At 46.9% G+C, this 26556-nt stretch overlaps 2 long non-coding RNA genes across 2 annotated transcripts; one reads left to right on the top strand and one right to left on the bottom strand.

Annotated features, from left to right (window-relative positions):
• Positions 1-1318: 1318 nt before the first annotated feature.
• Positions 1319-7877, bottom strand: LOC134758695 (uncharacterized). Its single transcript, XR_010134146.1, has 4 exons — positions 7140-7877; positions 5302-5375; positions 4443-4961; positions 1319-2189 (listed from the first exon to the last, which is right to left on the bottom strand). It is a non-coding gene; the product is annotated as an uncharacterized lncRNA (long non-coding RNA).
• Positions 7274-16215, top strand: LOC101150709 (uncharacterized). Its single transcript, XR_008680835.2, has 2 exons — positions 7274-7330; positions 8107-16215. It is a non-coding gene; the product is annotated as an uncharacterized lncRNA (long non-coding RNA).
• The last annotated feature ends 10341 nt before the right edge of the window (positions 16216-26556 follow it).

The raw sequence follows: 26556 nt of genomic DNA, 5'->3' as shown, positions 1-26556 counted from the left end.
TGACTCTCTGTTCTCTCCCACACTTGTCATTCCTACCACCTTGTCTATTTCCCTGTTTTTTGTTTTTTTTTTAAGTTCTCTGAAATAAGTCTTATAGACTTGTTTTTAGGAGAAGTTATAGGAGATGAGCCCTGGGATATAGCTAATTTAAGGGGAAGAGCAGATGGTTTTAAAAAGGCAAAAAGGAAACTAACCTTCTGAGACTTGAAGAAAAAAGGCGATTTATACCACGGTGATTAGGAGAGCAGCCTGCTGTCCTAGTCATGTTTGTGCGTGCATGTGTGTGTGTGTGCCTGTGTGTGTGTGTGCATGCATGTGTGCATGGTGTGCATGTGGATGCGTGCGTGCACCCTTGTGTGTATGAGTGCAAGCATGTGTGGGGACATGGGTCTACATCTGTGTGTTTGTGCATGTGTGTGGTGTGTGCATGTGTATTGATGAGTGTGGAGAGGAGGGGTCATGTGTGAACACTCCAGAAAACATATCACTTTGGTTCTCAGTGGTGATTTACTCTTTGGGGTGAATTAACTACATTCATACGTGGAGAGCAGTACTTAACGAGGATGGAGGAGGAAAGTTCATGGGCACTGAGTGTTGAGGAGGAAACCAGATGGCCGGAAAGGGCTTCAGAAGACTCTCCTTTCGGTTTTGGCTTTCAGGTCTTTGTGGTTATATTCTGTGCTTTTACTTTAGAACTGCCTAAAATATCACGACTCTCTCAGAAATCCACTAGTCACTGCCCAAAGTCAAAGAATCTTTGCTCCATTATTTTCTTTTAAAATGTTTGTTGCTTTTGTTCCCTGTCTGCATGGTTACATTCACTCTGGAGCTCCGTGTACTATGGCCTGCTAGGTGGCAGTCTCCACCCAGTACAACTTGAGAATCCACTAGGGAGCTTTTGCACACCCACCCCAAGGGTCGGGACCTGACGGCCAGTCTGGGGTGCACCCTGGGCATGGCTGGGCATGGAACTTTGAAAATCTGCCCAGGGGATTCTCAGAGATAGCCGTGGTTGAGGGGACCACTGACTAAGAGAAAGGATGAAAGCAAATGCAGGCGTTGATTCCTGAAACTTGGGGAATGCCTGCAGTGAGGGGGAAAAGTGTAACCTGGATTTCCTACTAAGTTTCTTTACTCCTTTGTTGTGCAGGTATTTGGATGCCCCACTGTCCCAAGACTATGGGATTATCTTCCTCCCACTGTCATTCATATTTACACCTCTGTGGATGGGTGAAGCATTAATACAGACTTTCAGTGAACTGAACTGAGCAGTTAAAAACAAAGCCGGATGAATGACGAGATGTGAAAAGAAGCAATCCCTTCAGATTCTTTTATCTTGCTTGCTTTAAATGTTCAAACACCCAAACAGGCTGATAAATTAAGATTTCATGGAAAGCTGTGCGTAGCTTTCAGCCACAGCAATAGTCTGAGATTCTAGTTCTCTGGTGCCAATAATAAAATCATTTCAAATGCAAATAAAAAGTCAGTGTTGAAAATGACCAGTTTAGAAAAATTGTGCTATAGTTACCAGCTCTCATACAAACAGTGCCTGAGAAAGTCAGATCGCAGTCTATAAACAGGCTATATTTAGATGACTTCCAATCCCAATGTGTTCCCAGACCTGGTCAGAGCTAGGCAGCTTCCCACTTGGTCATTTTTGTCCAACAGGGTCTTGTCCCCTTGTAATCTGTGAACCCTCCCTTTTCCCAGGCTCCCAGGGAGACCGTCGTGTGGTTGCCCATCCTGCAGAGCCCCACCCAAGCAGGACGGCTGCCAGCCCCTGGGCAGTGCTGGACCTCGGGCTGTGAGTTCAGCTGAGCTGCGTGATCCAGATGAGCTGCAGATTGTCCACAGGCTGCCACCCAGACGCTGGGTCACAGGGGCTCCCCCTGTGCTTTATTGAGACTGGTCAGCCCTCCGCCACTCCTAAGAAAGAAGATCCTTGCCAGGTCCTCGACTTCTTCTCCATCACTGGGCCATGGTGTGTCCAGATTTTGGAAAGAGAGAAAAGAGAAAAAAAAAGTCCATCCACCGTCTCAAACGTGTCTGTACCTCACTTGCAGGTGGACAAAAAGCTCCTGTGAGGTTTTCATTTTTGGCATGTCATCTCTCTAGAGACATGGTCCCTCTAAATGAGGAGGTGATTTGGACCCCTGCTGGACTGAGGCAGCTCCCCACTTTGCCGAGGCCTAAACAAACCCAAACAGGACATGCAAGATCAACAAATGCCAACCGGCCACACAGCTGAAGCAGAAACGCAGAAAGCTGTGCACCAGGAAGAAGCATGACCTTAAAGAATCTGCCCTCGCGTATACAAGCGACATTGGTCCTGCCTGACATGACAAACACGCAACCCCCCCCCCACACAAACACACAAACACACACACATGCACACAGACACATACACATACACATACACAAAGACGGACATACAACCGTCTAAAAACCGTATAAAACCGTATAAAAACACACACACACCCAGGCTGCCCCTGAGGCTGCGGACTTCTGCAGCTGCCAGGAAGCCCCTCTGGGAAGAGAGCAGCCCATGGCCATACAGGCAGGCCAGCCCTCGAAGTCACAGTGGGACGATCTCAGGGGAGACTCATCCACACATCACCTAGGCAGGACTGAGACAGGGATCCCGCAGTGCATCACTGGGGCTCTGATTGACGTTTGTTCATCCTGGTCGGCCCTCTGCGACTCCTAAGATCCCAGGACCACCCCGGCGACACCTGGAAAAAAACAGGCCACAGCAGCACGACACTGAGGCACTGCCACAGAGGGCTCCTGCTGTGCCGAGCCTCAGGAACTCACCCTCAGGCAGCGGAGGCGGGCTCTGTGACCAGGCTCGCTAGCAGGTGGAGTGAGTGCGTGTCTCCGAGGAGGTATAGAGCCATTCCAAGACTGACGACCCCCTCACCAATAAAGTGAAGGAAAGGCCAAGCACACCTGGGGACCCCAAGAGGGCCACACTGGGGTCCAAGCCACCTTCAGGGATGCCTGCCAGAAGACCCAAGACGTTCCTGTGATGTGCCAGCCACTCCCACTCCTATGCTGGTGACAGCACACACACCCTCAGCTGCAGCAGGCCAACCCTCAGTCCACTTGGCTCAGTGAAATCCGTGGCAGTCAGAAGACTTAGTGCTGGGAGGCAGTCCCACCCGGGAGCAGAGGGGCTGGATATCCCTCAAGAGTGGCGAAGGCACTGTAGATGCCAGGAAACTCCACCTTTCTTAGAAGGCAAAGGCCAGCCACGCTTGGCTACCGCTCATCCTATAGGGTCATGCCGCCGTCTGCTTGAACCCTGGAGACCAAGGGAATGTCTGTGTGGGCGACAGGTATGGAAACCCAGAGCTCCAGGATCCTCCCACCTGCCCAACCATGCAGAGAGAGGTTTGGAGAAGGAAAAAAAAGATCCCGGATGAACTGGGAAATGTGGCTGGTTGAAGACCCTGAGCCAGATCAAGAAAAATTGAGGCCCAGCAGGAACATGGAAGACAGAAAAAGGGTGAGGGCAGTGTAGACAGAAAAAGAGCAAGGCAGAACGCAGCAAGGCCACTGCCGTGTGGAGCTGGGAATGAGTGCCCAACCGGCGGCTTAGCCAGAAAGGCCACAGTTGGAGGAAAAGAGATCCTTGCCAGGTTCCCAGCTTCTTCTCCATCATTGGGCCATGATGTGGCTAGATTTTGCAAAGAGAGGAAAAGGGGAAACGGAGTTCCATCCACCACCTTGGACATCTGTCTGAACCTTTCTTGAAGCTGGACAGGCAGCTCCTCTGGGGTTTTGGTTCTTGCGTGTGTCATATTCCCTCTAGAGAAGTGACCCCTTGGGATGGGGAGGTGATTTGGACCTTCACCCAACGGATGCAGCTCCCCACTTTGCCATGGCCTAAAGAATTTTTTTTTTTTTTTTTAGATGGAGACTCACTCTGTCACCAGGCTGGGGTGCAGTGGTGCAATCTTGGCTCACTGCAACCTCTGTCTCCTGAGTTCAAGTGATTCTCTTGCCTCAGCCTCCCGAGTAGCTGGGATTACAAGCATGCACCACCATGCCCAGCTAATTTTTGTATTTTTAATAGAGACGGGGTTTCACCATGTTGGCCAGGATGGTCTCGATCTCCTGACCTCGTGATCCGCCCACCTCAACCTCCCAAAGTGCTGGGATTACAGGCGTGAGCCACCACACCCGGCTGGGCTAAAGACATTTTAATGGGAAGCGCACGATAAACAAATATTAACCGGCCACACAGCACGAGTGGAAACGCAGGGAGCAGAGCATCAGAAAGAAGGCTGGCTTGAAAGAATCCGCCCTTGAGTATACAAGACACATTGGTCCTGCCAAACACCCCCCCACCCCCGCACGCACACACACACACACACACACACACAGAAACACACACACCCAAACGGACATATAACCATGGCACAGGAACACACACATACCCAAGCTGCCCCTGAGGCTGTGGAGTCCTGCTGCCGCAAGCAAGTTCCTCTGGGAAGAAAGCAGCTCACGGCCACACAGGCAGGCTGGCCCTCGAGGTCACAGCGGGGAGAATCTCTGGGATACTCATTCACATACTGTCTAGGCAGGCCCGAGGCAGGGATCCCACGGCGCCTCCCCAGGGCTTTGCTTGACCTCGGGGATTTAGGGTGTCTTTCCTCTACCGGCTCCCAATCTTCCTCTAGGTGGTGAGGGCTGGCAGGGCCGTTTGTGGGGGGCAGAGCAGAAGGAAGAAGTATAGTAGAGGTTGTGACTCCCTGGGGAGGTGAGGGCTTATGTGAGCCTATACTGAGTAGATACACTGAGTAGATTCTGACTAAGGACGTCCATGAAGTCATGTTCTTTCCTGAGATGCCACAAAAAGTCATCACCAGTCTGTAAAACTCCCAGGCAGAGGGTGTGATCGTCACATTAATCAAAAAGCAGGCAGCTCTACCACCTCGTACTCATCAGGATGGCCTCTGTCAAAAACCCAGAAACAACAACGTTGGGGAGGACGTGGAGAAAGTGGGCCCTTCGGAACCGCGGGTGGGATGGAAAAGCTGTGCGGCCGCGCGGAAATCTGTATAGTGGCTCCTCCAAAAATTAAACGGAATCACCACGTTATCCAGCAATCCTCTTCCGGGTACATACCCAAAGGAATCGAAAGCAGGGTCTCAAGGAGTTACCTGTACACCCGTGTTCACAGAAGTGTTATTCACATTAGGCAGAAGGTGGAAACAACCCAAGCGTCCATGGATCCATGGACAGATGAACGGATAAGCAAGATGTGATGGGTGCGTATGATGGAACGCGACTCACCTTAACAGGGAGGGAAACCCTGACACGCTACAACATGGATGAGCCTGGGGGACGTCCTGCTAAGTGTAGCAATCCTGTGATAAAAAGGATAAACGTTGTGTGAGGTTCCCAGTGGTCAAATTCACAAAGACAGCAACTGGAACGGGGGAGAGAAGATGGGGAGTTGGTGTGTAGTGGGGCCAGAGTTTCCATCTGGGAAGAGGAGAAAGTCCCGGAGATGGATGACGGTGATGCTTGCATAGTAATGTGAATGTACTTAATGCCATTGAACTGCACACTTAAAAATGGTTAAGAGGGTCCATTTTATGTTAGGTGTATCTTAGCAGAACTAAAGCAAAACAGAAGGCAGTGTTAAAAACAGTGGAAGACGAGCTCTCAAGGTGGTGGAGGCCATCGCCCACTTCACTTGGGGGACCCCTGCTCTCAGAAGCACACACTTCACGGGGTCACCTGGTGTTCATGCCGCCGACCTTTCTCTCCCTGCCTGTGGCCTGGCCCCAGGTCAGCATTCACCAGGTGGGGAGAGTCTGTGCAGCGCGGCGTGGGCCTTGCACGCTCCTTTTTGTGTTTGTTTGGGTTCTACTTTTCCGGACTGCGACACTTATAACTTCATTAGAAAATATCACTTTCTTCAGACCCACACATTCATTTATTAGGCACTTATGCTCCATAAAATGAAATGCACAGCAAGGCCACTTTCATGCTTCCTTGAAGTTCTATCAACTTATTTTGGGGGCAGATTTGACCTGTCAGAGCACTTCCTCTCTGGGAGCTCCATATCTAAATATGTGCATATATAGTTTTCTACTTTACTGACGGTAGCTTTCATAAAGCCGCTTGGAGTACTTACTAAAAATCCATCTTAAGACTCTTTCTGCACTTTGGGAGGCCGAGGCGGGTGGATCACCTGAGGTCAGGAGTTTGAGACCAGCCTGGCCAACATGGTGAAACCCGGTCTCTACTAAAAAAATACAAAAAATAGCCGGGCATGGTGGCGGGTGCCTGTAATCCCAGCTCCGTACTCCAGAGGCTGAGGCAGGAGAATCGCTTGAACCCAGGAAATAGAGGTTGCAGTGAGCCAAGGTCGCACCATTGCACTCCAGCCTGGGTAACAAGAGTGAAACTCTGTCTCAAAAAAAAAAAAATATATGTTTCCCACACATAATGTGGTAGGACAGGAAACACTAGGATTCCTCCAGTTTATGGGGAGATTGGGAGAGCTGAGGCTTCACAATGACACAGCCGGGTATGGAAAACTCCAAAAGAAATACGCCTTTTTGGATGACAATACTCCACCCCAATTTCCAAGTATGCTACAAGTTTTCCTCAGCCTCGATGGGAGATATTTACAGTGAGTGGTAGAAGCTTTACTGAAATGCCCTGGTAGACACAGGCTCCACCAGGCTTGGCTTCTACGCTCTCAGTGGGTCTATGGATGAGCACAGAAGCCAGGTTTCTGGCTCACAGAGAACCTAAGTGCTGAGTTTATATATAAAGTGCACAGTGTGAATAATTATGAAAACGTGTACACACCAAACAGGACATTTTTACTTAATGCGAAAGAAGTACAAACGACCCTTTCTTTTGGGAGTTTCACAAGCATTTCTGCTCAACAGTAATCCCCCAGTAACAGTGATAGTAATGGTTTCAATATTCGGTTTATAAAAAGCAACATTATAAAATGCCCTGAAAGGTCTTGGCTTCTTTTGTGAGCTCTGAACTATTCAGAAATTCAGCTTGCTATCTGGGGACAACAAATAAATCCCTACTCTAAAAAAATGGGATTCGGATTTTTCTCCTGTGCTGCTTCCTGGCCTTAACGCTTCCTGGGGAATTACTGTCATTTGCTCAGTTACGGTTTCTACGGGATGAGTGGGGAAACCGCGTGGTGAAGAAGCCTGGCTCGCACCCGGCCTGCGCTCTCTCGGGCCTGGCCGCATCGGCCACCAGGGGGCAGTGTTGTCATTCGCTGGCGACGCCGCCCCGCCCCGAGCGGATGCCACCCCGTTTCCAGCCTCCGGTGCTCACCGTAAGCTCTGTTATTATTATTTTTTGATTTATAAAGCGCCGTTCCTCAGCAGATTCCCCGCCCCCCAGCTGCTTCCGAGAAAGCTCGCAGAAGCATTCGTGCGCAGGAGCGGAAGCCCCGCACAGCACGCGGTGGGCCGGTTGCGGGGGCGCCCGGCCTGGGGCGTCGGGAAGAGGCTGCGGGCAGCGGGGCCTGCGGGCGCGGCGTGGCGGGGCGGGAAAACGGCTCTGTCCCGTGGGGCGCAGGCAGGAACGTGTTCCCATAAAAGACACAGGGGAGACCAACCCTGGGCGTTAGCCATCCAAACATTCCCTCCCGTGCGAAACCCGCTGGGCCGGCCCTGCGGCCAGGCCTGTGAGGGAAGCGATGGGAGGAACCCGGGAGCCCGGGAAGGCCGGGCCCCAGAGTCCGGGCGCCCCTGAGCGGGGCGGAGGTGACAAATAGAACCTTTTTAAGGACAGCTGAAAGAGATTATAAGCGCGGTGTGCTGGGACTTTGGAAAGGGCGCGAGTCATTAGTGGGGGCGAATCAGAGGGGAGTATGTTGACGGGATAATAACAAAAATAAAGAAGCTTGATAAAAAAGACACGGCTTTTGGAGTCAAAGGGAAAATCCGGGACAATGAGGGTTGGCAGGTTCCTGGGACACAAACCAGGAAAAACAGGGCCACACCGGAGCGGCCTGCCTGGCTCCAGCACAGCCGGTGCAGAAGCTAATTTTGTTCCAAGTCCTCCTAGCTCAACAAACATGCCGCCGTAGCACCTATTTTCTTTTAGGTAATGCTCACAACAATCTAGCAAAGTGGGGATCATCTTCACCACTGTACAGATGAAGAAATTGAAGGTCAGACATTCAAGGTTATGTGGCCACATGAGAGAAATACCAGAGCTGGGATGAAGACTCACGGCCCTCAGACACCAGGTTCCTTCTTGAGAGAAGCCGGATGGATGTGCATGCAGGGAGGTGAGCCTCAAAGCAGGTCCAGCTTTCTCCCGTGAGTGTTCTAGTGGCTTAGGGTTAGAGTTAGGGTCCAGAGGAGGAGAGGCGTCCAGAGCTGGGGACGTCTGCGTTTTGCCTTGCTGTCCCAGAGTGGCAGCAAGGAGTGGCCTGGCCTAGAGGGTCTTTGTCTTATCTTGTGACTTGCTGTTTCTCCTCTGTCTGCAGGAGCTGGGGGAGGTTGGAGAAGCCGCAGCCCAGAAGGGGAGGGAGGACACCATGTCAGAGCTTGCTGGAGCAAGCTTTGGAGGAAGGCCACAGGGGACATTGTCACCAAGGGCCACGGCAGCGTGCACCCTGGGTTAGAGAAAGGGGCAAATTATGGATATGAAAAATGCTTCCCTCAATGAAAAGGACCCTGCTGAGACAGGATGGCTGTGGGCCAAATACCCCTACAGTGCCTGATTCTTTTATCTTATTATTTATTTAAACAAGACCAGCATTTTGCTTTAGATAGAAAATCTCTCTCTGCTACAAAATTGCAAGCCCTGGGAAAAGTCTCCAAGAATGGCTGATGCCACAATCAAACAATAACATACATGTCGGGGTGAAACAGTGCATAGGGGATGAAAAAAGGGAAAAGCTCGAGGCCCTGGGAGGAAGGAGCTGGGAGGGCGGAGGGTGTGGAGGTGTGAGGGCCCAGAGGGATTGCCCAGGAAGGTATGGAGGACCGAAAATGGATCACCAGCCCTCATGGACAACTTAAACTAAAGGTGAAAGAGACAGAAAAGCTGGCAGGGGGAATTGTCTCCAGCCAACCTGTCAACTTTTGGAAAAAGATGGATCACAAAGAATGGGAAGTGGAAGAGAAGCAGAGAAGAAACCAAGAATAAAGAGCAGACACTGTGGGCAGAGCTGTGGGGCGCCCATGCTGGCAGAGCTGGGTTCTAGGGCCCTGGTTTCGGCTGTGTAACCGCTTGCCCAGCCCTCATCTCATCCCTCAACAATGAGGGCCTGGCAAGGGAGGGTATCTGAACTATTTTTGTCTCATGTATTTGTGGACTCTGTCCAAAAGCTCTGAGATGCCAAGTTAAAATGGAGAAGGTTTGAGTCACCGCCACCGGGCCAGAGCCTCAGTGAGTGGGACGCCAGGGCTGGGGTGGGGTTGCATGGGTGGGGGGCTGCAGAGTTGCTGTTGATTCACGCAGCTTCTCTGGGGTCTGGATCTCAGTTTGGCTGTGAGGCTAAGCCCTGAATGGGTGCATAGCAATGTTATTCTGGAGTGCTAACAGCCTACCCTTGCCACCCACGTCTTAGAGACATTAGAAAGTTGGGTAAAACATTCCCCACCTCCCTCTGATTTTTCTGGAGTAGACTGTGATGAGGAGATGGTCAGTTTCCAATAAAGTCAGCACCTTCCATGAAAAATGACTTTCCCTGAAAGTTGTTTTGGAGTGTTAAAGAAAAATATCTTCAAAATTCTTTGCCACTTTTTGAGCCCGATTCCAGATGTTTGGCATATCCTAAATTATCCACATTAAGCTTCGATAATCCTAGGAGGTAGATACTGTTATTCCCATTCCGCGGATGCAGAAACTGAGGCCCTCACTAATGCTGGGACCACTCATGGTCACAGCTGGTGGTGGTGGAATTGGGATTTGAAGTCAGATCTCTGATTCAGAACTTGGGTACTTCTTTCATATTTCCTTTTCCTCCTTTATTCAAAGTAGCTTAATTGCTTTTGTAAAATAAACGTGAACATCACCCCAAATGCCGCCATCCAGGGATAACCAGGAACAGTTTAATGAATATCCTTCAAGACCTGTCTTTCTTGCACTAACTTGAATTCAAGCTTGTCAATACCCAGATTATTCCTTCTTGAAAGTCGGTCCTATGCATTTAATTGAATTGAAGTTGGTGGCTTTTCCTGCTCTTGACATTTGCCTGAGTTGGCCTCGGGATTCTGCAAAGGAAGCGCCTTCTGGGCTGCAGCTTTCTCTTTCCCTACTCCCCGTGGTGTCTGCTCCTCACCTCAGTCAGATAAGACCTTGGTCCTCCTTTCCATGCCCCCGGAAAGGACCCAACTAGCTCTTCCAAAGATGCGCTTGGAATTCCCGGACAGCTAAGGGATCAGCTGCCAGGACGGGGCTGTTGCACGGTTGGCGTGTGGGGGCCGGTGTTCCGTGGAAGGTGTCTAGAGATGGGCCGCCTCCTCCATCTTCCCCAGGCCTCCTTCACCTGTGGGCAGGAGATGTTTGTGACGTTCCTTCTGGTCAGCAGGACTTCAGGAAGAGCCGCCGCTAAGCCTGGGGGCAGGACTAGCCAGGCTCCCTACTGAGGCCTTCTCATGTTCCTGACAAGGCCGTGGGTAAGCTTACTCGCCCATTTTCCACCTGCGGAAATGGGTTCATAAGTTCAAACATGCACAGCTGCAGGTGGGTGTCAGGATTTGGGATCTGGGCTCAGAGCCTGCATTCACATCACAACATCACTACACTTCACTGCTTCCCTTGGCCACATCTCCATCACATCTGAAGGGTTTTGTATTCAAGGAGTCTTTTAAAAATAACAATTTTTGACCAGGAAGAATTAGGACTGAGCAAGACTTAGTCATAACAAACAGACAGACACATCCACGCTCCACACCCTGGGCTGTGTAGATGTGGCCTACCCCCTTCTTTTTGAAGTGCCTGTAAATAAATAAACCTGTGCCGAGCTGGGCTCAAAATTGAGTGGTTTACCCACGTTTGACATCCAGCGCAACCTGTGAAAGCTGTTTTGTTTTTATTATTGTGCAAAAAGTGTTCTAATTACAATATGCTTTTCTGAGTCAGAAGAGAACGGTAAACCATTTGGCTATGGAGTGATATTTGTGAAATCCCACTGGAAGAGATTATAAACTGATTTTAATGCACTTTTACTAATGGTTTAATAATCCTAAGGAGAACTGACTGAGCCCTCATAATGAATGAAGAATTTTGATGGCAGGATCCGTAAGTGCTGATGTTAGAGAAGGTCAATGGATTAGTGAGTCAGATGCTTCCAGGGGCTTGTATGAGTCAGGAAAAACAGGTCATGCTGTGGAAACAAACCCCAAGGTCTCAGTGACGTAAGAAAAGTTTACCTCTTGCTCATTAAAGGCTGGGTCAGGCAGCTCTCCAGGCCAACTCTCCTCGGGTGAGCGGGATCCTTGCCACTTCCATCTTGTAGCTGGGCCGTCTGGAGCCCCTGGCTTCCAGCATTGCTAAAGTGAGGGAGAGGGGGTGAGAGGACTGGCGGGAAGGTCTAAGACCATATTGTAATGTATAAACTAGAATGTATACATTCTACTGTATAAATTGATTCTACCCAAGAGGTACAAGGGCTGGTTAAGAGCTGCTGTGCAGGTCAGATAGAGTCATCACACCTTTAGGTTGTGTCTTCATTTTCTCTCAAATACATTAACATATTTTTTTAGAATAGTTTCAGAATTTTCGAAGCAAAACTGGAGTCTGTGATGGTAAGCACTTGTCATTGGATTTAGGGTCCACTCTGATCCAAGATGATCTCATCTCCAATCCCCAACTTAATTATGTCTGCAAAGACTCCAAATATCATCACATTCACAGGTTATGGGTGGATGTATTTTTTTTGCGGGGGGACACTATTCAACCCACTACAACCACCATCTAGAAAGGACAGATGTTAGCATCCTATCCTAGGTGACCCAGGTATTTTTCATAACAAAATTCAACATTTAAGAGAGCATGAGAAGTATAGTTTGAGGACTTGGCTCATGCCATTGTGGGGCTGGCAAGTTCCCACAGTGCAGGTTTAGCTGGCAGGCTGGGGACTTAGGGAAGCTGTCTTTGAGTCTAAAGACCATCTGCTGGGAACATTCCCTCTGGCTCAAGGAAGGTCAGTCTTTTCCTTAAGGCCTTCAAATGATGGGATGAGGCCCACTCACATCATGGAGGATACTCTGCTTTGCTGAAAGTCTCCTGACGTAAATTAATCCATGAAAAAACACCTGCACAGAAACATATAGAATAGTGTTTGACCAGATGTCTGGGTACTGTGGCCTAGCCAAATGAACACCTAAAATTAACCTTCACACAACACAACACTGAAACCACGTCCTCATACAAGTTTCCTTCCTCTAGGGGCGTGTTTTTCAGACCACGGTTCACGAACATGAACGGATCACAAAATAAATGTAGTGGGTCCTGACTGGCATTTTATAACTTGTCAGATGGACTTGATCCTGTAGATAACAATTATGACTGTTTCAGTACACAAGTAATAGAAGAGTACGCAGTCTCTGCAAAACCAAAACCATATTGAGAGACAAACAACACAAGCTGATATTGTCAGACTTTTTAAAATGTGGCCATTTTGGCGGGGCACGGTGGCTCACGCCTGTAATCCCAGCAATTTGGGAGGCTGAGGCAGGTGGATCACCTGAGGTCAGGAGCTCAAGACTAGCCTGGCCAACATGGTGAAACCCTGTCTCTACTAAAAATACAAAAATCAGCCAGGTGTGGTGGTGCACGCCTGTAGTCCCAGCTACTTGAGAAGCTGAGGCAGAAGAATTGCTTGAACCTAACAGGCAGAGGTTGCAGTGATTCGAGATCACGCCACTGCACTCCAGCCTGGGTGACAGAGTCAGTGAGACTCTGTCTCAAAAAAATAAAAATAAAAAAAGGAATGTGGCCATTTGAAGGGTGAAAAGGGCACTCCAATTTCTCAATTTGTGTTTTCTTGATTATGAAGAGCTTGAGTGTTTCTTTGATTATTATTGATTAATTGGGTTTCTTCTGAGCATCACATTCTTTAAAGATCAAGCTGGAGTCAAGTCCCTTTTCCAGACCCGAGACAACGTCTGTCCCCTGCCCTTAGAGGCAGCTCTTGGAGTGTTCGGCTGGGCTCCTCCCTGCAGCCCCAACTCCTTACCACGACCGTTCACATTCACACTGAGCATCAAACCTCAATAAGCAATAGTCCTCTAGCTTCACAAATCAACTTTTAGGGACTCTTCCTACCCACAAACATTTCGTAAATCTCGCTGCACCTCTGTGACCTACTGATAGTGCTAGGGTGCCCACTTTCCTCTCCTTCCCCCGGCTCCCACCTCTTCCTCCTACTACTCCCTGGCTCGCTTAGTTCGGCGGCTCAGTGAGGTTTCTCACCCTCAGCACTTCGGACATCAGGGCCAAACACTTCTTTGTTATGGGTGCAGTCCTGTGCGGATATTTAACAGCATCCCTGGCCTCTACCAAGAGGAGATGCCAAGAGCACCTCCTCCCCAGCACTGATAATCAAAATGTCTCCAGACATTGCCAGATGTCCCCTGGGCAGACAAAGTCACTCCCAGTTGAGAACCACTGACTTAATTAAAGACCAAAATTAAGTGCTGGTGGCAGATACTCAGAGAAAATACTTGTCCGTCCAGCAAATACTGAAACCGAAAAGAGAAGATATTTGAACGCGTCGCTGACCCACCTGATTCAGTCCCTTCTAGTGTTGCCTGCTTTCTGGTTGCTCTAAATGTTTAGGCTTTGGCCAGGGTTTATTTCTCTACCTGGGTACGTATGTAGGAGTAGTTTCAGGAGAAAAATATTATGTTCATGACAAATCGAGAGCAAATATAGAAAGGATCTGTCTTTTATTTCTATGGCAGGAAATGATAGCTACCTAAAGGGGAGGTTTGCTTAAATTTTCTGTCTTTTAAATTGAATTTTCTCTTGCTTTCACAGTTGGGACTGGGCTGCCAGATGTTATTAGTGTAGTTTGCCTTTTGATGTTAAGGGAAGCTTAAGGCAACCAAGATAACACAAGAATAAGTCCTCCTTCATCCACAGGTCAGATATATGTCAATCATTACACTCTGAGACCAAGTTGAGATCCTGAAAGAAGCAAAAATATTTTACAAAGTGCCCAGATGCACATCATGGGGTGCATTGCCAGGATGTTTTTGACCTTTACTCACAGGGAGTCTTTCTCCACACTGGGACTCCTGGTTGAGTATAATTCTAACCAGTTTGATTATTGGCTTCCCCCGCAGTCATTAGGAAAGGGTAGATGCCTCAGGCGAGTGCATTGAAAGTAGATAAAAATGACTGCCTACAACCTGATGGAAGAAGACAAAGAACAACAACAAATCTAAGGGGAATACAAAAACATCTCCAGACCTCAGAAAGCTTAGCATCCTGAGGTTACCCCATATTTTGGATAAGGTGTCATAAACACTTCATTCATCCCTGTGAGTGCTATAATGACCCAGCACAGGACTGGATATTTGTAATCATGGCACAAAACTCATCAGGCAAGGTTAATTTATGTTTAAAATAATCAGTTCTTATGGATGGTGGTGATGGTGGTACAAGACGAATATACTTCATGACTCTGAACTCTAAACTTCAAAATGGTGAGAATAGTAAATTTTATGTTTTGTGTATTTTACCACAAAAAAGAAATCAGTTCATAAGAGAGTTAGGAACTTCGTAATATATTTCAGGAAAAAAAATGTAACCAAAATTTCTAAGATTAAAAATAAAAATGTGCTCCTTCAAGAGTTTGCAAAAGTTATCTTAATGATTCACTCATAAATAGTCTCTCCTCCATCAAAGATGCTTGATAAATGTCACTGGAATTCATTCATTCAAAAAAAAAACCAAACAATCATATTTTGATAGAAGGAATTGGATGTCATGATTTTTGGGAATTGGGTCTTATTTTCAACTCTGACAATAAAATATGGCTGCAAATCTTGTGGTCTGATAGTGTGATTTAAAAAAAAAAAAAAATCCCACATTGTAAGGCTGGGCTCACTCTGTGGCCCAGGCCCAGCCTGACTCCTCTGATGAGTGTTGGCTTAGGGTTTCCACATGAATAGCCAGAGTTGATGGATGAATACATTTACTGTCTGGACTGATAACAACGAACAGATTCCTGGTGGCAAGCACTGGACACAACCCTCACAGGCCTCTAGAGTAACCGCGTTGATTCAGCAACATGGCCATTTGAGTTAATTTTATCAGAATGGCAGTGGCTTTGAGAACTTACTCACACAAACCCACAGTTTGTCATGTTCCCAAGACCACAGCAGGTATGGTCTAAGACAGTCTGTCGAATGAGAAAATTCGTCATTGTCTGTTTCCCGCTCCCTAGTCGTTAGCAATATGCTTTCCTGGACGTTTTTGCTTTTCCACATTGGAATGGGAAAAAATCTGTTAGGAGGGGCACTGAGTATTCACTAAGAGGTGGTACTGTGTTTGGAAAATTAGTTGGTTTGTACAGATCACCTGCTTTCTGGTAACTGTTTTTTAAGATAGATAGCTTTGACTATTTTGGTGGGGAAGTTTGCACTGAAATTCTTACCTTTTTTGTTTGTTTTGCGTAGTGAGAACGCTAATATTCTGTAAATGAGTCTAAGCTACATTTTACTTGATGCGGGCAAGTATTATAGATTCCTTTAAGAGCCTTCATTTTTATCACATGCAAATCACGCAGCCCATTTTTCAGTTAGGGTAAAGGAAGCTCTAAGAATAGGCCGAGATCTTCCACTCAACGGGTAAATAGAATTTGGACAAGAGTTTGAAAATATCAGCCATCAGTTTGCTTGGAAGTTTTGGGCAGCCAACTTGGATGGAATTCTCTGAGAAAAGAAAGGATTTTTTTCTGAATCATTTCCTTAGGAGGGAACTAACCACACCAATTTTAGTCTCAAACTTTCTAAGTTATTTCTCAAAGTCTTTGGAGGCTATTCAAACCAGTTCCAAAAGTTTTTATAAAGTCGAAATGGCTCTGAAATCTCCTGTCCAAGTACAGAGACATATGCTGAATGGATAGGGTGTGAGGCAGTTTTCTGAGAGTTTGTTTGGATTTCAGGAAGTGGACAAGATAAGCTGAATGGCCTTTTCCTGCTCTGACTCTTAAAAAAAAAAAAAAAGAAAAAAGAAAAAAAATCTCACCCAAAGATGCTTGAAAGAAACCATGGACATTTCCTAACTTCAAAAGAGTAGAAAATCTGCTAGGAAGAAAAGAAAAATCACTATCATAGGCCCAGGATGTTGCAAAGACGAATCAAAACAGGAATGCAAATCGGGACAGAGCTGGAACAAACATACAAGTTTTGAGGTTGTATTTTTATGTGCTGTTTGTTTTTGTACGAACTTCCCTGTGAAAGAGGACGAAACAGAAACACACCTGTGTGGTCTGAAGGGTTTCCCTTTTCCTTCTGGCCTTTGCTTCTTTTCTTTGCCATTCATGTTCGGGAATAGAGATAATCTCGGCAGTGAGGGATGTGCCGTTTTGAAGATTGTCTCAGCGAAGTTTCTTGTTGGGAAAATAGACGATTGAGAGCCCAGTGCATTTTTGCTATTTTTAATTAAATGAATGGCAGCATGCTGCTACATTCATTGTATGACAAACTTCAACGTGGGTCGATTTTCCAGGGGGAAAAAGCCACTGCATTTGCTTCCTGGGCAGCTCCAAGGGTGAGTTTTCACTTCTGCAGAAACATGAATGCATCGTGTTCACCTTGTTGGAGGGATTCAATGTCACAGGGCTCTTTGGATCTCCCAGCCCTATGTCTAGGCCCATCTGGCAGGCTTGGGGAGCTGCACTGGGCTCTTCTCTCAGGAACAGGAAAGAAAATTTGGATCCTTCAGTCCTGGGACAGAGACTCAGAGGATCCCAGATTCCTCATTCAACAACAAGCCCTCTCTCAGGCCCTCAAGATGAACAGGTGGCCCGTTCTCAGTGCACCATGCTAGAATAGAAACCTGTGGTCAGGAAACTTGGGCTGAAATCCCGCTACTGGGGGAAATCTGCTAACCCCTCTGAACCTCATTTTTCACTTGCATCAAAGGGGATAAAGTGTCCTGCTTCTTGCCTCCGGACTGTGGGCATTGGTGGGATTGGATTGGGTCACGGGGAGCCGTGGGGTGGCACTGGGGAGCTGCATCAGCCACCAGCAGATCTCTGAGGCCTTTGCTGTCTCTGAGGGAAGGCCCAGTTTGATTTAGGTCCTGAGAATCCCAGAATGGCCATTTCTGGAAAAATAACCAAAAGCCCAGATTTCCCTTTTAATTTTATCCCACACAGGCCAGCACTACGCATAACAAAATATTCCATTTCTCAAAAGGAAGTCTTAGAATATTGGACGAATGCACTGTGCGACTTGACTTCATTCACAAAGCACCCATGTCGCTTGGATCCCTTCCGCTCTCCCTCCCGCCCCCACGCTGCCCTTGTTCTGGGAAATCCAACTCTCCAGGAGCAGCCAGCACAGAGGCCTGAGCCCTCCTAAGGCTGGGCTCCCAGCAACTCTAGTCGTTCACTGTCTGACTTAAAATTCTCTGAGCACTTGTCTGCTCATCAGTAAAATCCAGAGACTAATCTGCTGTCTAGGGCAGACATGAAATCAATGTAAAGTGCCCGAGCACGGGCGTGTGGCTCTGACCCACGCTCTGCCTCTGTCTCCCTTTTCTGCAGGGAAGTTGCCTCTGAGGAACGGCCTACAGTGGCTTACAACTCCCGGGAGGGATGTGGAATCTATCCCCCCAACAGCCCATGAAGACTTATAAAAGCTGACAAGAGATGCAAGGTTTTCAGTCATGCCTTTGATAAGATACTATAAAACTAAAGTAGCTTCTGCCCTAAAAGCTGAGCGCTATTTCCAGAAAATCAACAATGAAAATGATATGCATTTCTTTTGAAACTGGCACATTCATAATGGACATAGAAGAATCAACATAAGAAAGTAGCAGGTATTGGTCTTTCCTGTGGTCCCTGATGATCTATCCACTTGACCTCTTCAGGAACATTCCCTGGAAGCAGGGGAAGTGCTTTGCTTCCCTGTCTCCCGAGGGAGAAAGGGCATTTGATGGCATGGAGCCACTCTGCCAGCCAGGGGCCAGGCCCGCTCTAAGGGGGCTACAGCATGCCTCAGATTGCTACAGGCTCCTCTCCCCTCCCGGGTCCGGCCTTGTCGGCCCCAACCCCTCAGTTCCTGCCCCATCTCCCCACTGCGGTTGCTGTCAGGTCTGGAGCATTTCCTCCCTCACTTTCACGGGTCCCACACCCTTCAAGATCAACAGTGACCAGGCCACTCCCTGCCATCTGAGAAGCCCAGAAACCATCTTCCGTCAGAGGGGGATTAGCAATGAAGCTTTCTGACGTCTCTCCCTGTACCAGGCTCAAAAGGAATTTCATCCTTTCTTTCCATTCACTGCAATGAGCTCTCACACTCATTTGAAATGTGCAGCCTGATGACCCACACACCTCTCAGGGGAGCCTTGGCCCCACGGCTGTCTCCCCCTGAAGATGTCATCCCGGTCTGAGCCCCTCCTCATTACAGGAGAGAACGAGCACCTGCCAGCACCGGCAGCCCCTCGATCCTAACCTCAGATGGCACCCTTTGGGTGCGGAGTGGGAAAGGAAGAAGACTCAGCTGGTGAAGGCTCAGTACTTTTCCTTTTCCCCAATCACTAAGTAATTCTCTCATCCTTGAAAGCACTTTTCTGCTGAAATTCAGAAAGAACTTATTTTGAAGTTACGCCAGTAAAAGCTCTGGAAACTGTGATGGGAGCTTGTGCTGGAAGCCGAGGACAGAGCTCCATGCTGATTCTCCATTCCTCTTATTTATTTGCATGATCTGAGCTAATTTCTCAGCTGTAATCTACACCACCCACCACCTAGAAACTTCCCAGAAACGTCCAGCAGGGGAGGGGTGGGAACGAGAAAGAATGCACCCAGCGCTCTGGCACGGTCTGCGCAGCCGCCAGACTCTGTTTCCAGACTGTCACGGCCGACTTAGTAATTCACTTAGAAGGTCTCCTGAAATAAGCACAAAATGTTGGCAGCAAATGGTCAAAGGGAAATGCCCCAGTTTTCTTAGGGGACGGACCCTGTTACTTTATCAGATAGCAGTGTGAGCTAAAGTGTGAAGACAGGGCAGACACTAATGGTATTTTGTTCATCCTGAATTTTTTTTGGCATTAATTTTGATCTTTAAAAAATATTGCTTTAGGAAATGTAAATGCATATGAGTAAGTGAAAGAAACCAATCTGGAAAGTCTACACACCGTACGATTCCAGCTATTTGACATTCTGGAAAAGGCAAGAATAGAGAGGCAGTAAAAAGATCAGCAAAGAGTAAAAAATAAGTCGGAAAGGGACAAATAAGGTTCTTAGGGTGTGGAGACTACATCTGTGTGATAGTACGATGGGTGGGTACATGGCATTATGCATTTGTCCAAACCCACCGAATGGACAACACCAAGAGGGAACCCTGCTATAAACTGTGGCCTCTGTGCGATCATGATGTGTCAATATGGGTTCATCAGCTGTGACAAATGAACCCCACAGGTTGGGGATGTTGACAGGGGGGAGGCTGTGCATATGTTGGGGAAGGTGATATGTGGGAACTCTCTACACCTTCTGCCCAATATTATTGCGAACCTAAAACTGCTCTCAAAAATATAGCCTAAGAAAAAGTAACTTTAATCTTGGGAGTTATTGTTTACTGGGTACAGAGTTTCAGTTCTGGAAGGTGAAAAGAGTTCTGGAGGTAGATGGAGGTGATATTTGTACAACAATGTGAATACTTAGTGCCATTGAGCCGTACACTTAAAAATAGTTCAGATGGCTAACTTTATGTTGTGTATGTTTTACTGCAATTAAAAGATGTTACTTTTCTTAATGACTGAGTGTTTGGTGCTCCCTTAAACTTTGCACTGATGGCAAGTGCCTCACTCATTGCACCCCAGTCCCGGCCACACCTTTCCTGACTCCAGGAAGCTGAGGCTGTGGGTGTCAGAGGAGAGCCAGCCACATCACTGGGAATCACCTGTTTACACTTTACACAGTCAGCGAGCTGTTTTGTTATATTTTTCTTAAGACACAAAATCTTAAGTGCCAAAAACTTGTTATATAAATATGACTTCTATCTTAAAACATATGAAGGGCTCTCCTTTTAGACCTCGACAGACAAAATTATTCTTGTGTGTCTGGCTTACTTTTTGCTTTTTGTACATCAGTGATAGAGAATGAGAGTGAGGTGGAAGGAGAAAGACAAATACAAGAAGACACAAAGGTGGCTGTGTTTGTTTTCTATTGCAGAGTAATCAATGACCACAGATTTAGTGGCTTAAAGCAATACACACTTCTCTCTTCTTTCTCAACTGTTTCTGTGGATCTGTTTCCATTTTATTTTATTTTATTTTATTTTAGACTTGGGGGGACACATATGCTTGTTTGTTACATGGGTATACTGCCTACTGGTGGGCACTAGGCTCCTAGTGTACCCAATACTCAAACAGTGAACATTGTACCCACAGGTAACTTTTCAGCCCTTGCTGCCCTCCCATACTGTCCACTTTTGGAGTCCTGAGTGCCTATTATTTTCATCTTTATGACCATGAAGCATCTCTTATCTCACAGTTTCTGTAGATCAGAAATCCACACGGTATGGCTAAGTTCTCTGCCCAGGATAAAGGCTGAGGTCACGGTGTCAGCTGGACTGAGTTCTCGTCTGGAGGTTCTGGGGGAAATCTGTTTCCAGGCTCTTTCTCGTGCCTGGCAGAATTTGGTTCCTGTAGCTGTAGGGTTGAAGGCCCCATTTCTCTGCTAGTTGTCAGCTGGGGGCGCCCTCTGCAATTGGAGGCCCCTTCCTTGCATGTGGCCCCCCCATCTTTAAGTCTGCAGTGGCGCATGGAATTCTCATGTTCCTTCCACTTCAGACCCCCTCCACCTCGGGCCTCTACACCCAGGTGTGAAAAGCTCGTGGGGCTGGTGAGGCCCACCAGGCACCCTCCCTATCTTGTCAACTGATTTGGGACCTTAATTACATCTGTGAAACCCCATCCATGCCTCTGAGAACACGAAGGAGAGCAGTGGATTCTTTCTCTGTTCCTGGTCAGTGTGAACCTGGGCCAGGACCACCGGCATAGGTGATAATTGTGACAATTTCTTTTGAGATCAGATTACTGGCTGACTCTCTCCCCTCATGTCAAACTCGGCCCCCAAACCTGCCTCACATGGAAGTGATTTTCAGAAGTTGAGTAACTGGGCTCCAGAGGCAAACCCCTTACTAGCTAGTTACAAATACCATTTGGCATCAGTTCCCGCATATTCTCAAAGCATGCAGTATATCTTAGTGACATGCGTGATGATTGCGCTGTGATATGGGTCATAGGTGCGTATCATGCTAATGGAAATAGTACAAAGAGAAGGAAAAGTGTGCAGATTACCAAATTTGAGATTTGGGTTGGAAGCATTAACTAACATTTACTTTTGTTCTCTCCAAAGAAAGGGGCTCTGTTAATAGTGTAAATGTGGTAGAATATCTACCTACTGACAGTAATAAAATACTCTAAACAATTGAAAACCATCTCTAGGTAGTTCACATACTAACTACAAACCTTGAGCTTATTAAATGAAGTTCTTGTTGCTGCCTGCCTGCTCAGGCACCGAGAAGGCGGCTCATCCTGCTTGATTCTTCATTCGTTTATTTTGGATAAGATTGGCTACTACCATCCAGAAAAAGGATAAGGAAAGGTTTTCTTTCCAAAAACAGGGTCTAGGGTGGGATGGATGTATGGTCTTTCTCTTCTCTCCGCATTCCCAGTGACTTTCTTCTGTACTGAGTCCCTTGTTGTAAAGCAGGGAGCCGCTGCAGTGCCAACCTTACCATTGAATGTGAGCCATTCAGGCGGCAGGGCACACGCTTCCTGGGAGCCGCCCTCGCTGCTGTCCTTCACCTTTTAGCTGTTTTCCGTTAGCCCCAGCCACTGAAGTCCCAGCCCTGCTTTCGTGGTTCTCTGCGTACTGCTGGCCCCTATCACCCTGGAAAAGAAGGCATTTTTTGGACAGCATATTATTTCAAACTGTCTTGTGTCAAAATTTGCTAGAATTCCTCCAACTACTATGCACAGAGTTTGCCTATCTTCCTTACCGTCCTCTCCTCTTCCTCCTCCCCCTTCTCTTCCTCTCAAGATTCTCTCAGCCTTTTGTCAGCTCTGAAATGAACCCCATTTTGATAGGTGCACTCAAGTTCTCCCCCAGCCCTGTGGTTCCATTACTTCTGTGGCCAGTGGATTTTTCCATCCCAGTCCATCCTGGCGTCTCTTCCTTTCATGGCGTTGAATGTTACGGGATATTCCAACGTTCTCTACATCTCTGCTCCAAGTCTCTGCCATTCGGCTGGGTTGGCATGTGGTCTAGGAACAGCAGCATATGCATCCCTCGTGGTCTGTTCACTCTCTCACGTCTCTCTGATAGAATATTCCCATGGCTTGGAAATATGGGCTTCTAGTGAGGCAATGATACAGTGTCCCAGCTGGCCATGTTTCCTCCCTGGGAAAGCCTGACACAACTGTGCATGGAAATGTGGTATTGTTGACATATTAACCCACGCATGCTTCTCCCCTCTGCATTTGTGTTTTCCTCTTGCTCTCAACTCTAGCAGATATCTGCCAGGGTATCTTCATTGTCTCGAAGGAGGTGATGTCAAATCACAAAGAAAAATGGTCTAGGAACACTTTTGGCTTTTCAGTACAAAAGCTATAAGTCATTAGAGAAGAAAAGAGTTAGGATACAGGCAAATGCACTGGCCAAGAGCTGGAGTGTATGATGTACAGATTCCCCCACAGACTAGAAGAGAGACTCCATGAGGCTAGGAGCACAGTGGGGAGGGAACCGGCAGGTTTTCCAGGAGACCCCAGGTGGAATGGTGCATTTGGGCCACTGAGCCATTGGTACCTCTCCAAGACTCCAGGGCCCCTGTTGTGGCCAGAACTGGAGCTGCTCAGCTGTCCTGGAGGCCATGGGAGGTACCCACCAATTCCTTCCTAGTAGTTTTAATGGAAGAGATGTTTGCTGCGGTATTAAGGACTTAATTAAAAATACCATTAGCCTGTGTCTAATGACTACTCTTGCTTGAAAGTAATAATATTGCTTTTTTATGAGGCTATAATTCAGAATTTTCATTAACTTAAATCACCCTTCTTGCTAACTATTTGGAAACGATGCAACTTTCCTACAATTTTCTAGCAACAGAATTTTTTGAACACACTGATCAACCTTCGTCTGTACATTATGTCATGCTGGGTTATGGCAGGAGTCCTTTAATGTGACTTTGGAGCTTTTACAAAGCATCCTGGGAAACCTGCCCTATTTTGACTTAAGAAGAGCAACTCTGTCTTTTTACCTTCTTTTCCAGCAGAACCACCTTACTCACTGAAGACATAACCAACTTGCTGAGCCAGTTGAAGATAGCCACACACTCTTGGCCACCCCTTATATTGGGAATGGAATCTACTTGCTCTCCCTTAGAATCTGGGCTTTCATCTGGAAAGTACAGAGGGTTCTCAGGCCTCCTGCTCCCTGCAAACACATTCTCCAATTATTACATCTCGCACTAAGGGTAGTACAGCCATTACAGTTAAGAAGGTTGTATCAGTGCATTATTATTCACTAAAGCCCCCGTTTACATTAGGATTCACTCTTTGTGTTAAAATTCTATGGGTTTTGATAAATGTATAATGTCCAGTATCCACGATTACAGTATCATACAGAGCACTTTCACTGCCCTAAAAATCCTCTGTGCTCTGCCTATTCATCCCTCCCTCCCTCTAACCCTTGGCAACCACTGATCTTTTTGATGTCTCCATAGTTTTGCCTTTTTCCACAATATTGTATAACTGGGATCACACAGTATGAAACTTTTGCAGATTGGCTTCTTTCACTTACTAATATGCTTTTGAGGTTTAGGGGCAGTATTTTAATGCAGCAACAGATAATCAAAATTCTTGGAATATCAAGAAAATCCGTTTACCAGTCACTGAGATAACCAAAAAATTAACAGAGGCAAATTAATCATTAATCATGACTTATAAGAAAAGGATTATTTTCTTGCCATTTCAGTAGTCTTGGTTATATAGTTCATTTATCTAGAGACGTATTTCAAGCCACTGGCTTGTTCAGAAATAGAAAATTTATTTCATGACTGTCACCAGATTATTCTCTCTAGCTTTTAACATTTTGGTCACTTTCCTGTATGCCAGTCACTGTGCTTAATGTCTTAGCTGCATTTTCTCAACATTCTCAGTAATCTCCCATTTCAAAGAGAAAAGACTGGAGGCTTAGAGAGGCTGCACATCAAACATCACATATTCAGCAGGTGGTAGAGTTGAGATATGAGCCCGGGTTGGTCTGCATCCAGAGTCTATGTTTTAACACTTAGCCTCTTATTGAATATATATAGGAAACATTATTTTGAGAGCTGAGGAGTCCCCTGAGCCTGGGTGGATCTTCAGAATGTGAAGTCACTCTGGAAATTCTGTCTCAGGTCTTGTGGCATTGTCATGCCCCTTGATGTTTCTGCCCCTCGTTAGGTCGTTTTGCTCCCAGCTTTTTCTATCTGGTGTGTTTCTGCTGCACGAATACACAATGACGTTTAAGGCTTGGAAAGGACAAAGCATGAGAAAATCCTCAAACAGACTGACTTCCTCAGGATGCTGCTTCCGCTTAGAAATGCCTGGGAGCCAACAGTGCCCACCCACGGCTTAACTTTAGGCTCCCTGAATGCCCACATTCCCTAGGGAATCACTGCATGATGCTTGTAAAAGTCAAACTGCCCTCGGAATTAGCCATGCCATTGCAAGGATGGCTTGTTCAACTGAGATCATTTTTCTTCACTGCTTTTTGCCTCAGGCTAAATTCAGAAACCTCTGTGTATTTTGTTCATTCATTGCTATAAAGGAATACCTGAGTCTGGGTAATTTATACAGAAAAGAGAGGTTTATTTGGCTCATGGTTCCGCAGGCTGTACAGCATGGTGCCAGCATCTGCTTTGCTTCTGGGGAGGCCGCAGGAAACTTACAATCAAGGCAGAAGGCAAAACAGGGAGGTGGCATTTCACATGGCAAGGGAAGGAGCAAGAGAAAGAGGGGAAGATCTCAGACTCCTTTAAACAATCTGCTGTCATGTAAACTGTTATAAGAGCACCAACAGAGTGAGAACTCACTCATTGCCATGCTGAGGGCACCACAGCATTCACAAGGGATCCCCTCCCGTGGCCCAAGCCCCTCCCACCAGGCCCCACCTCCAAACTTGACACATCAGTATCCAATTATCTATCAAACATGCTTGGATTCTTCTTTTTGTCAGATACTGGAGAATGTACAAGTAAACAAATAACCATAATACAAGGCCATGAGTGCTAGAGTGGAGATCAAGATGGGTATGATGGGCCAGGCGTGGTAGCTCACACCTGTAATCCCAGCACTTTGGGAGGCCGAGGCAGGCGGATCACTTGAGATCAGGAATTCGAGACCAGCCTGGCCAATGTGGTGAAACCCCATCTCTACTAAAAATACAAAAATTAGCTGGGCATGGTGGCAGGTGCCTGTAATCCCAGCTACTGTGGAGGCTGAGGCAGGAGAATCATTTGAATCTGGGAGGTGGAGTTTGGAGTGAGCCGAGATCACACCACACACTCCAGTCTGGGCAACAGAGCAAGATTCTATCTCAAAAAAAAAAAAAAAAGAAAAAAAAGATGGGTACAATGGTGGCACAAGGGAGGGATTGATTAATTCTGTCCCAGCATCAGGGAAGGCTGCACTGAGGAGGTGATGCTTGAGCTGGAATTCAGCAAGTGTAGAAGAGATGTGTTCATGCAGAGAGGTGGAAAATATCTAGTGAGATGGGAATGCAAACAGGTGGCCCACCTGATGAGCACTACTGTCAGGCATGTCTGGAGCCTATTTTGAGGGAAGGATGGGAATATGGGATTTGAAAGGTAGAGGCTAAGGAGCAGGACAAGGAGAAGAGAGCACAGAGCTAATGTACATTTCAGATATGAACTTGAGGAAGCATAATGTTTGCATATTAAAACCTTTACTTCTCTCCAGAATGTCATAAAAATTAATTTAAAAAAAGTCTTTCTCTACTCTTCTTCTTGTCCTTGACATCATCATCAAAATTCTTAAATGGAGTGTTGTTTATCCTACTTTTTCTTGGCTACACACACACACACGCACACGTTATTTTCCCTACAGATGCAGGAAGTTCAGCAGCTTGAAAGAGAAAAATTTAACTTTTAAAACAAAGAGTTTCCTCCACTGAGTTTAGAACCCAGGAAAGTGTGATGTGATTCATTGGTCCCAGGCACATCCTGGCTCTGCCACTGACTCGAGGGGTGGCCCTGGCAAGTCACCTGAGCCTCCTGGGCCCCAGTTACTCCATTCAGAAAATAATAAAATAGAGGCCAATGATCGTTATGATCTCTTCCAATTCTTTAACTG

Source organism: Gorilla gorilla, chromosome 5, assembly GCF_029281585.2.
Source record: "Gorilla gorilla gorilla isolate KB3781 chromosome 5, NHGRI_mGorGor1-v2.1_pri, whole genome shotgun sequence".
Classification (NCBI taxonomy): domain Eukaryota; kingdom Metazoa; phylum Chordata; class Mammalia; order Primates; family Hominidae; genus Gorilla; species Gorilla gorilla.
The sequence above is the reverse complement of the archived record's forward strand: the minus strand, read 5'-3'. Positions and strand labels throughout refer to the sequence as shown.